At 36.1% G+C, this 11,226-nt stretch overlaps 1 non-coding gene across 1 annotated transcript; it reads left to right on the top strand.

Moving 5' to 3' along the window:
• Positions 1–371: 371 nt before the first annotated feature.
• Positions 372–478, top strand: LOC131639940 (small nucleolar RNA R71). Its single transcript, XR_009295097.1, has one exon. It is a non-coding gene; the product is annotated as a small nucleolar RNA R71 (small nucleolar RNA).
• Positions 479–11,226: the final 10,748 nt, after the last annotated feature.

The raw sequence follows: 11,226 nt of genomic DNA, 5'->3' as shown, positions 1-11,226 counted from the left end.
ATTCCAGTCAAGAGTTGACATTCGGCAACTGCGTGTCCAGTTAATCCACAAATCTCGCAGTTAGGTGTTACGGCAGTAGCGGTGGCTGAAGGAGTGATGGTTAAGTTTTCGATCTTTTGAGTTAAAGCGTCTACTTTAGCGTTAATGCGGTCTATACCACTTATTTCGTACATTCCTCCTTTGGTTTGGGTTTTCTCTAGAGCGGCTCGTTTTCCACCCCATTGGTAATGGTTTTTGCCATGTTCTCTATGAGGTTGTATGCTTCATCATGGGGTTTGTCCATTAGTGCTCCGCCAGCAGCGGCATCTATAGTCATTTTAGTGTTATAAAGGAGACCACCATAAAAAGTATGGATGATCAACCATGGTTCGAGTCCATGATGAGGGCATAGTCTAAGCATGTCCTTATATCGTTCCCAAGCTTCGAAGAGTGATTCGTTATCTTTCTGGGTAAATCCGTTGATTTGACCTCTTAGCATAGCAGTTTTGCTAGGCAGAAAGTATCTCGCTAAGAATACTCTCTTCAGTTCGTCCCATGTAGTTATGGAATTAGAAGGCAGGGATTGAAGCCACGCTCTAGCTCTATCTCTCAAGGAGAAAGGAAAGAGACGTAATCGAATAGCGTCGGAACTAACGTTGTTAGCTTTGACAGTGTCGGCATATTGCACGAACACAGATAAATGAAGGTTGGGATCGTCTGCAGGGCTTCCAGAGAATTGATTATGTTGAACAGCTTGTACCAACAAAGGTTTCAGTTCGAAATTGTTCGCCTCAATCGCAGGTGGTGAGATACTTGAGTGCGGTTCAGCGCGTGAAGGAGCGGCATAGTCTCTAAGAGGACGAATAGCAGCCATCTCTAACTTCGGGATAATTTGATTGATTTGATCAGTAAAGGTCAATTCCTGATTAATCGGAATTGGTGCTACTTCGGGAAGATTGCGAGCTCGACGTTTAACGTTAATGAAACGTTCAATCTCGTTAATTCGTTGTATTAAATCTCCTCCTTGTGAACGAGTATTTGGCATACAATCGTTCAGAAAGTAAGGAAAGAATTGCCCTAGTCTCTACGGTGTAACAGTGAGTTACGATATCGACTTAAATAGTCCCCGGCAACGGCGCCAAAAACTTGATCGCGACTTTACGTGTCTATTAATCTGATGACTGCAAGTGCACAGTCGTGTCGTGTAGTTTTAAAAGATATCGAATCCACAGGGACTATGAATCGATCTACCGTTATCTAAGGTTACTATGTAAAGCTAAGGCTACCAATAATTTGATTGTTCCTAAGGGAGAGTGTTTGTGAATAAAAAAGGAAGTATAATAATAAACAGATATCAGTATGTATTTCCTTTAACTTTAGGTGATCCGAAGGTCCATTGGCTAATGCATAATTCAATTAAAAATCTTTACTAATTCAATTGGTTAAAAATCCTCGTCTCAAACTTTCGCTCTGTTGATTTAGATTACTATCCTAACTCTTAATGTACGCTTTCGCCATCCCATTAGATATTAGAAAAGCTTTTTGGAAACAACGTAACTAATAAAATGCCTGTTTTATGAAGTTGTTATCTATTTAAATCTCCTAATCTCAAACTTTCGCTCTGTTGACTCGGAACATGCTAATATCCCTAACGTATGCTTTCGCCATCCCGCTCGGGTGTAAAAACATTTTTTGAAAATAAATAAGTCCTAATTAGTTTTAATACGCTTTCGCCATCCTTAAAACTAATGTCCTATGTCTACTATCCAGTTAAAGATCTCAAACTTTCGCTCTATTGATTTTAACCTTTGACCGTCTTAACCCCTCAAACTTTCGCTCTATTGGTTTTAAGACTTACTAATTAAATTAGACATACAAACAAAAAACAAGTGATAATTAATAAAACATAGTTTAAGCCAATTTATTTCGGATCCCATAGTTAACTTACTTTACATACCGATATCTTAGTAAATTAGCCAGACATATTAATACGGTTAAGCATGCATAAATTAATTTGGCTTATAATAAAAGGCATGTTAATTGGCATATAATATATCATGCAATAACTATAAATAAATGCGGTAAATAATAAACCTGAATAAAATAAATTGCAACTGGATCTTCAAGTACCGAACTTCCACCACAGGTTGGCTGGATCGTTCTTCGGAATTTAAACGGACGGAAATTAAAACAAGGAAATAAAAGCGATAAATCTAACGTAAGGCTAGATTTATAAAAGGTTCACAATAATTTCCGGTGTAGAAATTGTTGTGAGAAAATAAACTATTTAAATGAAAGCAGGAAGAAAAATAATAAGCGCGGAACAATTTCGGCAGCACTTCGTTAGCAGGAAATCAGACGTTTTGAACTGAAGTGACTGCTTCTATTTATAGGGGAGCTTCTGCAGTTGGGACGCGTGAAAAGAGGGACCTCAGCTGACTTGGACTGGGAGACGTGCGTCTCCGCTTTTTGGGGAAGCTCCTTTGAATGACTTGAGACGTGCGTCTCAAGTGGAGAAAATATAGGGAACTGGAGACGTGCGTCTCCCTTGGATGACGTGGCATGGAACGTTGGAGACGTGCGTCTCCACTTGCTTGTGTGGTTTGGGCCACGCACAATTGAGCCTTTGGGTCTCCTTTAGCACATTTGGGCCTTATTTGCACCTCCTTTTTACTTCAGCACCCATTTTTCATCTTTTAGGCATAAATAGTGGTCATTTTAGCTCCATTTCCTCTCCTTTTCACAAATAGTCATAATAAGAGTGTAAAACCTGAAACAAAGCAAATACTCGTATAATATCATAATAAATCAATATAATAAACGGAAAACGCTATAAATATCTACGGATTTCAAGCTAAATATACTATATAAAATCGTGTTATCAACAACTACATCCAGAAGATTGTCAAAGCTAATCAGATGTTCTAATTAAGAACACGTCAAACAAGCCAAAGATCGCAGCAAGAAAAGTAACAATCAGAGACAAGAGCATTCAGAAGAACAAGCAATATCAAAGTCTACATACGAAAGCCTCAATCAGAAAATACATCAGTAGCTGCAAGGAAATGAACAAGAAAGATTATTACAAACATCAGAAGATCACGCAAGTATGAAGATCAGAAGTTCTGAAGTAACAAGTTCTGAAAGTTACGATACAGTGACAAATAACATACAAACATCAGCAGAAGTCACATGTGAATCAGAAGATCATCTACAGCTCAGCATACAAATTGAATAAATTACAAAGAGCTTAGAATCTAAGGGAGAGCCATTAGAAACATCATCATAAGCAAAACAGTTGCAACATTAGATGGATCAACTCCTAAGGCCAAAAGAAAAAGTAAGCCACATGCAGCACATTGGAAAGCAAGCCACATTATATTGTAGATGATTATTTATTTATTTATATATTTTTTAATAGGCATAAATGTAGATGATTATTTATAATAATATTTTTTTTTAACTTGTGATGCAGGTCTATTTAGTTCAAATTTATAATTTTATGACTTCTTACACATTTATTGTTAAAACCTACAAATTAATATTTTAAATTTAAATAAATTTTTAGTTTCTAATTTGAAACTAAAATATTTAAAATTAAGTTTCACTTCTTTTTTTTTTAAACTTCACTTTTCTTTTTCATTTATAGAAACTAATCTTTATAGTGTAAGCCTTGTTAAACATGAGTTAAAATTATCTATTTTTGTATGGTGTTATATAAGTTTTTTTTTTTAATATGGACTAATATATTGAAAAAGAAAGTGAAATGATATTTTTACACCACACTCTTACACACTCTTACACTAGATCGTATTTTATTATTCACGAATACGATCAGGTCAACAATGAAATATTATAATATTAAATAATTTTTTTAAAAAAAATATATAATTTTTTTTAAAATTAAGGAGTACCGATATAAAATTGCGTGATTAATCAACTTCATTAACAAATATTTTACTTTTTATTAACCAACTTTATTTTACTATTAAAAATTATTTTACTATATCGGCGATTATTAACCAACTTCATAACTTCATTAACCAACATTTTACTTTTTAATAATCAACTTTGTTTTACTATTAAAAATTAGTTTTAATATCTGGATGTTTATTAACCAACTTCATCACTTGATTAACCAACATTTAAGATTTCATTAACCAATTTGGTTTTAGTATTAAAAAGTCATTGTTCATGTACTGTTCACAGACACTATTCACAAGCAGTATTTAAAATAATATATATTTTATTTTAAAAAACATTATTCACCGTACAAATACGGTGAACAGCGTATACAATGTAGGTATTGGTGTCAAATTTTGGTGTCAACATAACATTGTTGAAAAGAAAAGGTGTTACAACCAAAGATACAAAAGAGAGGAACTATGTTACCCCCATCAAAGAGAAGATAACCTAAAGAAAAGTTTGCCTAACTTATTATTTACAAACCACCTTTGATCTCACTGGGGATTGAGTAAAAAAAACTATAGAATTTGCGTTGAGGCCTATAATTGCAAAAAATTCAGTGAAGAACTTCCTTCCATATATGTGTGTGATGAGTAAGTTAGAGATGTTAAAGGGGTTAGTGCTCGCAAGCCACTTGTTTCTTAAGCTTCAAGTAATCCAACTAGGGTTAGAGAAAGCTTAGACAATCATAACACAATCAGTTTTTATCCAAATCTTGCGCCAACCACTAACTTTTTCAATATCAATAGCTTTCAAGACAACAAAGAATTTTGCATACAACGAGGATCCAGTTGATAAATTATTAACAAAGGCTAATAAAAAAATCTCCATTGTTGTTCCTAAAAATGCCACCACATCCCCAAGGATTTGTATCAAGAGAATACCCTCTGTCACAATTACACATATAACATCCCTGGTTTGTAGGCGATAGGAGAATTTCTTTAATATTGGGGGCTATAAGGGGTGAATTTTAACATCAAAGGCCTTTATCAAAACAAAATCAGAAATTAATATGGAAGAATGATTGATAGTATTGTTTCCAGCCATCTTAGTCTGAGCTAGAATCCTGATGATGGAGAGTTCCTATAACTAGGCCTTTGATTATCATACTTGAAGTTATTCCTGGAGTACTAGATTTGATTTAGAGTGAATGATAGTCGCCTTCTAATATTAGGGATATACGGACTCGGACCGACGACCTTCTCAGTAAAACAAATCAAACTATTATTATCAAAATGATTTGAATTATTTTAAGGGAAATGCTAACGAGTGCCCTTGGAGCACTCCTTCAGTGATTAAAGTGGTAAGTTTTTTTAAAAATGTGTGTATTCAATGCATTGAAAATTGAAATATTGACTTTTGTAAAAAATATTTTCTTTATTTGGTATCCTTAAAGAATCTCGAGGACACTCGTTAGCATAATCCTTATTTTAAAGACCCAAAGTGCATTTTTTTGCATTAGGCTTTTTCATTAACAAATAGAAATATCAATTAGTCTACCATATTTTTTCTTAACACATGGAAAAAGGAAATGACTCTCCATTCTCTGATTTCTTATTTATATCCAAATCTTAGAGCACTATCAAAGTTTTTTTAAAGGAGAAGGTTATCTTGACGTAGGTCTACTTCTGGCCTGGATCAACTTAAGTTAAATGGACTATCTATCAACCTACATAAATAAAGATATCATATAAAATGAAACTTCACACACCTTAAAGTTCATTAGATAGGAAGAAAAGAGAATTTTTTTTGAGGTCCCTAGACTCATTTCCTAGAATTGAAAAGAGTGTGTAATTGTTGGCGTTAGCTGTCAACAAGATTGTAGGAACTATAATAGGAATATAGTTATTAATTGTTAATTACCTTGATTTGGTTATAATTATTCTGATTTAATTATAATTAGAAATAGGGTTTTCTGTGTATATAAATATAACCTATTTCCCTTTGTAATATACAATTTGAGATATATGAAAGTGTCGTATCAGTTTGACATGGTATCAGCCGCCAGGTCTTAATCCAGACATACAGTAACACTTTCCATCCTTCTTCCATGGCTGAATCGGATTCAAACTCCGATGAGGCTACCTCGTCTTCTATTCTTGCTGAGTTGACAACGAAAATGACGGAAGTTCTGAACCGTGCTTCAGCCCCATCACAAATTGGCTCTGACCATATGGTGGCACCGATTGGCATCAAGTTAGATGGCAGAAACTATCCCCTTTGGTCCCAGGTGGTCGAGATGTATATCTCGGGCAAAGACAAACTGGGATATATCAACGGAGATCTCCCGCAACCCCCTCAAACAGATCCTACATTTTGATTCTCCACTGCCAAGATGGTGTGGGATGCAATTGCGACCATATACTTTGATGGCAGTGATACCTCCCAAGTGTATGACCTTCGGCGACGGGTGACACGTCTTAAACAAGCTGGTGGTTCTCTTGAAAAATATTATAACGATCTCCAAGGACTTTGGCGTGAGATAGATTTTCGTCATCCAAATCCGATGACATGTCAAGTTGATATCCAACACTACAATACACTTGTCCAAGAAGAACGAGTGTATGTGTTTTTGGATGGACTTGATGACCGCTTAGATAATATCAGAAGCGATGTTTTACAAATGAAACCGTTTCCAACAGTGGAGCAAGCATATGCACATGTTAGGAGGGAAGCTCTTCGTCAGGCAGTGATGACAGACAACTCCAATGAATTATCTGGAGCAGTTCTCGCATCTAAGGGCCTCAAATTACATAACAGTAAGATATTTTCTCAATCCAAACAAAAAGAACCATCTAATGTCACTAAGTGTTCTCATTGTGGAGGTAACAAACATACTAGTGAGACATGTTTTAAGCTTCATGGCTATCGAGACTGGTGGCCAGACTTTCGGGCTCGAAAGCGTCGTGAAACAACAGAGAGCAACTCGGGCAAAGCTGCAGTAGCGACTGCTGAACCGCATTTTTCCCTCATTCCAAAATCAAGTCCCCACACCACTAAAGGTAATGTTCTAATTTTCTATAATCATGATGATGAATCTAATGCATGGATACTTGATTCCGGAGCTACCGATCATATGACGTTTGATGCTGCTGATTTTTCTGAACGTTCGACCCCTCGACGCTCAAGTATTGCCAACGCAAATGGTGGTTTATCGGCGGTAACAGGGGCTAGAACTGCGATGTTATCGCCATCCCTTTTGCTTTCAAATACACTACTTGTTCCCTCTCTATCTCATAAGTTGTTGTCTGTGAGTCAAGTTACAAAAGACTTGAACTGTGTTGTGCTAATTTATCCGTCTTTCTGTTTCCTTCAGGATATTCTCACGAAGGAGATCATTGGACGTGGTACTAAGAGAGGGGGACTTTACTTTTTGGAGGATTTCAGTGTAGGCCGAGCGCATCACATGCATTATCCAAGAAACAACAAAATGGAGCAAGTCTTACTTTGGCATCGTCGATTAGGCCATCCTTTGTTTGGTTACCTGAAGCATGTGTTCCCAAATTTATTTTCAGATACATCTTTGTTGAACTTTAAATGTGAAGCTTGTATTTTAGCCAAGAGTCATCGAGTCACTTTTCCATTAAGTATGAATAAAAGTAATGTTCCTTTTGCTTTAATCCATTCTGATGTATGGGGTCCATCCCCAAAATCTTCTATCTCTGGTTATCGGTGGTTTGTGATATTTGTTGATGATTGCACTCGAATGACTTGGATTTATTTGTTAAAACAAAAAAATGAAGTGGTATACATATTTCAACAATTTCATAAAATGATTCAGACTCAATATTCAAAGAAGATTAGGATCCTTCGCTCTGATAATGGTGGGGAGTTTGTAAATCACCAATTCCATGAGTATTTCAAAAAACACAGACTTATTCACGAAACCACGTTCCACAAACTCAACAACAAAATGGTATTGCAGAACGGAAAAATCGCCATATCCTTGAAACTGCTCGTGCTCTTTTACATGGAGCACATGTGCCTCACCACCATTGGACTGATGCTGTTACTACAGCAGTATATCTCATCAATCGGATTCCATCAAAGGTTCTTGAATTTAAAACTCCGCTGCAGACCTTGTCCACATATGTACCGCTGCCTACAATACAAATGCTGCCACCTCGTGTCTTTGGGTGTGTTGCGTTTGTTCACCTACATAAAAACCAGCGAACAAAGCTTGATCCGTATGCCATTCGTTGCCTGTTTTTGGGATATGGTGTACACCAGAAAGGGTATCGCTGTTATGACCCTACTACTCGACGCATTTATGTAACTATGGATGTTACATTCTTGGAATTTGACCAGTTCTACTCTTCGGCATCACCCAATTCTTCTCTTCAGGGGAAGACACTAGAAGAAGAGTCGAATTGATCGACATTTGACTGGTTCAAAGATATTGATATGCCATCAACTGAAGTTTTTGGTGATTATTGTCAAACTCAAACAGACCATATGAATCCTGAAGTTGAAGTATCAGAGTCCCCCCCTCTCCAGTACTCAACGATCCATCTCTTGAGAATATCACTGAGGTAAGCTCTCCTATATCTCCTGATAATAATAATAATAATAATGGTGATATCTCTGTTAGCTATGAATTACCTTACAGGCATAATCGGGGAAAACCACCGAAGCGTTACTCTCCTGAAGAAGAGGATCATAGATCGAGGTATCCAATTGCTAATTATGTTTCTATGAAAGACTTATCTGAACCACTTAAGAAATTTGCAAATGAGCTATCTTCACACAGTGTACCTTGCAACGTTGAAGAGGCCATTGAAGACCCTAGATGGGTTCAAGCTATGAATGAAGAAATGGAGGCATTAAACAAGAATGCGACATGGACTCTTGTCCCTTTACCAAAAGGAAAGAAACCAGTAGGGTGTAAGTGGGTTTTCTCTATCAAATACAAAGCTGATGGGTCTATTGAAAGGTACAAAGCAAGACTAGTAGCTAAAGGCTTTACACAAACATATGGCGTAGACTATCAAGAAACTTTTTCTCCTGTTGCCAAGTTGAGCACTGTCAGAGTTCTTTTATCTCTTGCAGTAAATCTTGATTGGCCATTGCATCATTTAGACGTGAAGAACGCGTTTCTCCATGGGCACTTGAAAGAAGAAATATATATGGATATTCCTCCGGGATACATGACAAATTATGAGACTAAGGTGGTGTATAAATTGTGACGCAGTTTGTATGGCTTGAAGCAATCTCCTAGAGCGTGGTTTGGGAAATTGAACCTGGCAATGAAAAAATATGGCTTCCAACAAAGCAACGCAGATCATACGTTGTTTATGAAGCACCGTCAAGGTAAGGTCACAACTTTGATTGTGTATGTAGATGATATGATTATTACAGGAGATGACTCTGAGGAAACAGCAAAATTTCAAAAACAACTGGCAGCCGAATTTGAGATGAAAAATCTAGGTGGACTCAAATATTTTCTAGGTATTGAAGTTGCTAGGTCGAAGAAAGGCATCTTTTTATCTCAACGAAAATACATCTTAGATCTTTTATCAAAAGTTGGGCCACTAGACTGTAAACTTGTAGATGCTCCAATTGTCCAGAACCACCAACTTAGAGAATATCCAGACCAAGTGCCAACAAACAAAGGAAGGTACCAGAGATTGGTTGGCAAACTTATTTACTTATCTCATACACGACCTGATATAGCGTATGCGGTAAGTTTAGTAATCCAATTTATGCACAACCCGAGTAAAGATCACATGGACGCAGTAATTCGAATCATGCGGTACTTGAAGTCATCGCCTGGAAAAGGCTTGATGTTCACAAAGAATAATCATGTACAAGTTGAAGGCTATACAGACGCTGACTGGGCGGGAGATATCACTAACAGAAAATCCACCTCAGGCTATTTTAACTTTGTTGGAGGAAATTTGGTTACTTGGAAAAGTAAGAAACAAAAGGTTGTAGCATTATCAAGTGCTGAAGCAGAGTTTCGAGGGATGGCTAAAGGTCTTTGTGAGCTTCTCTGGCTTCGAAGACTGTTAATTGAAATTGGCTTTACTCCGAATAATGCGATGAATCTTTTTTGTGACAACAAGTCTGCAATTGAAATTGCTCATAATCCGGTTCAACATGATCGAACAAAACATGTGGAAGTAGATCGACACTTTATTAAGCAAAATTTGGAGACCAAGATAATTCAATTTCCGTTTGTTAAGTCTGAAGATCAATTAGCCGATATACTCACAAAAACTGTATGTAGTAGAGACTTCTATAACGCACTTAATCAAGTTGGGCATTCGAGATATCTATGCACCAACTTGAGGGGGAGTGTTGGTGTTAGCTGTCAACAAGATTGTAGGAACTATAATAGGAATATAGTTATTAATTGTTAATTACCTTGATTTGGTTATAATTATTCTGATTTAATTATAATTAGAAATAGGGTTTTCTGTGTATATAAATATAACTTATTTCCCTTTGTAATATACAATTTGAGATATATGAAAGTGTCGTATCAGTTTGACAGTAATCACCTTATCAATATCTCAAATCCATTATGGATTCCATTTGACGTCTAAGTCCTTTGTCAGGCTATTGTTTTCTTATATTATTCTTGGAGTAAGACATCAATTTATAAGTTAAGATCAATTCTTTTAATTTCATGATGGAATCCTATGAAAAACATTGGCGCATGTGTAAACGAGGCGCTCTACCTATCTGAGATGTGGGAAGTTTAAAAACTAAAATTTATCTTTTTTTTCTCTTTTACCACATCTCTAAAAGATGCGTTGTCATCATTAAAAAGGGCAGAAAATTTAAATCTTTGTGTTTGAAGGTATTGTCAATATGATCCTAGGTGGTGAAGTTTATATATGGATAACAAAGCTATAAGTCAACTAAGTAGTTGTTTAATTTTGATGATGACAACACTTAATATCAAACGATATTAACTAAAGTCCATATCTATTGAAAATTGATCAAGCGACCAAAGATGCTCAAGATAGTTGATCAAGTTATCCTCTTGAATTAAGTTATCCTTTTGAAGATTCTCTTAAAGATCAAGGCATCTCTTTGAAGTCAATATTATGGTCAAATGACATTCAAGTGAATACTTCTATTTCAAGGTTCAACGGTGGTTTAACCTGTCAAATTTTATATTATGGTAATCAACATGAAGATATCTCAAGTCTCGATAAGAAGATTCAAAGTTCTTGTGTGATGCAAACTCTAAGGTAATAAATCCAAGACTTAAAGCTTCAAAGTTGTGAAAGAGAGGAAGTGTGAAAGCTCGTTTGGTCGTGTCTGTATGAT

Source organism: Vicia villosa, unplaced genomic scaffold (genome assembly GCF_029867415.1).
Source record: "Vicia villosa cultivar HV-30 ecotype Madison, WI unplaced genomic scaffold, Vvil1.0 ctg.002868F_1_1, whole genome shotgun sequence".
Taxonomy (NCBI): Eukaryota; Viridiplantae; Streptophyta; class Magnoliopsida; order Fabales; family Fabaceae; genus Vicia; species Vicia villosa.
The sequence above is the reverse complement of the archived record's forward strand: the minus strand, read 5'-3'. Positions and strand labels throughout refer to the sequence as shown.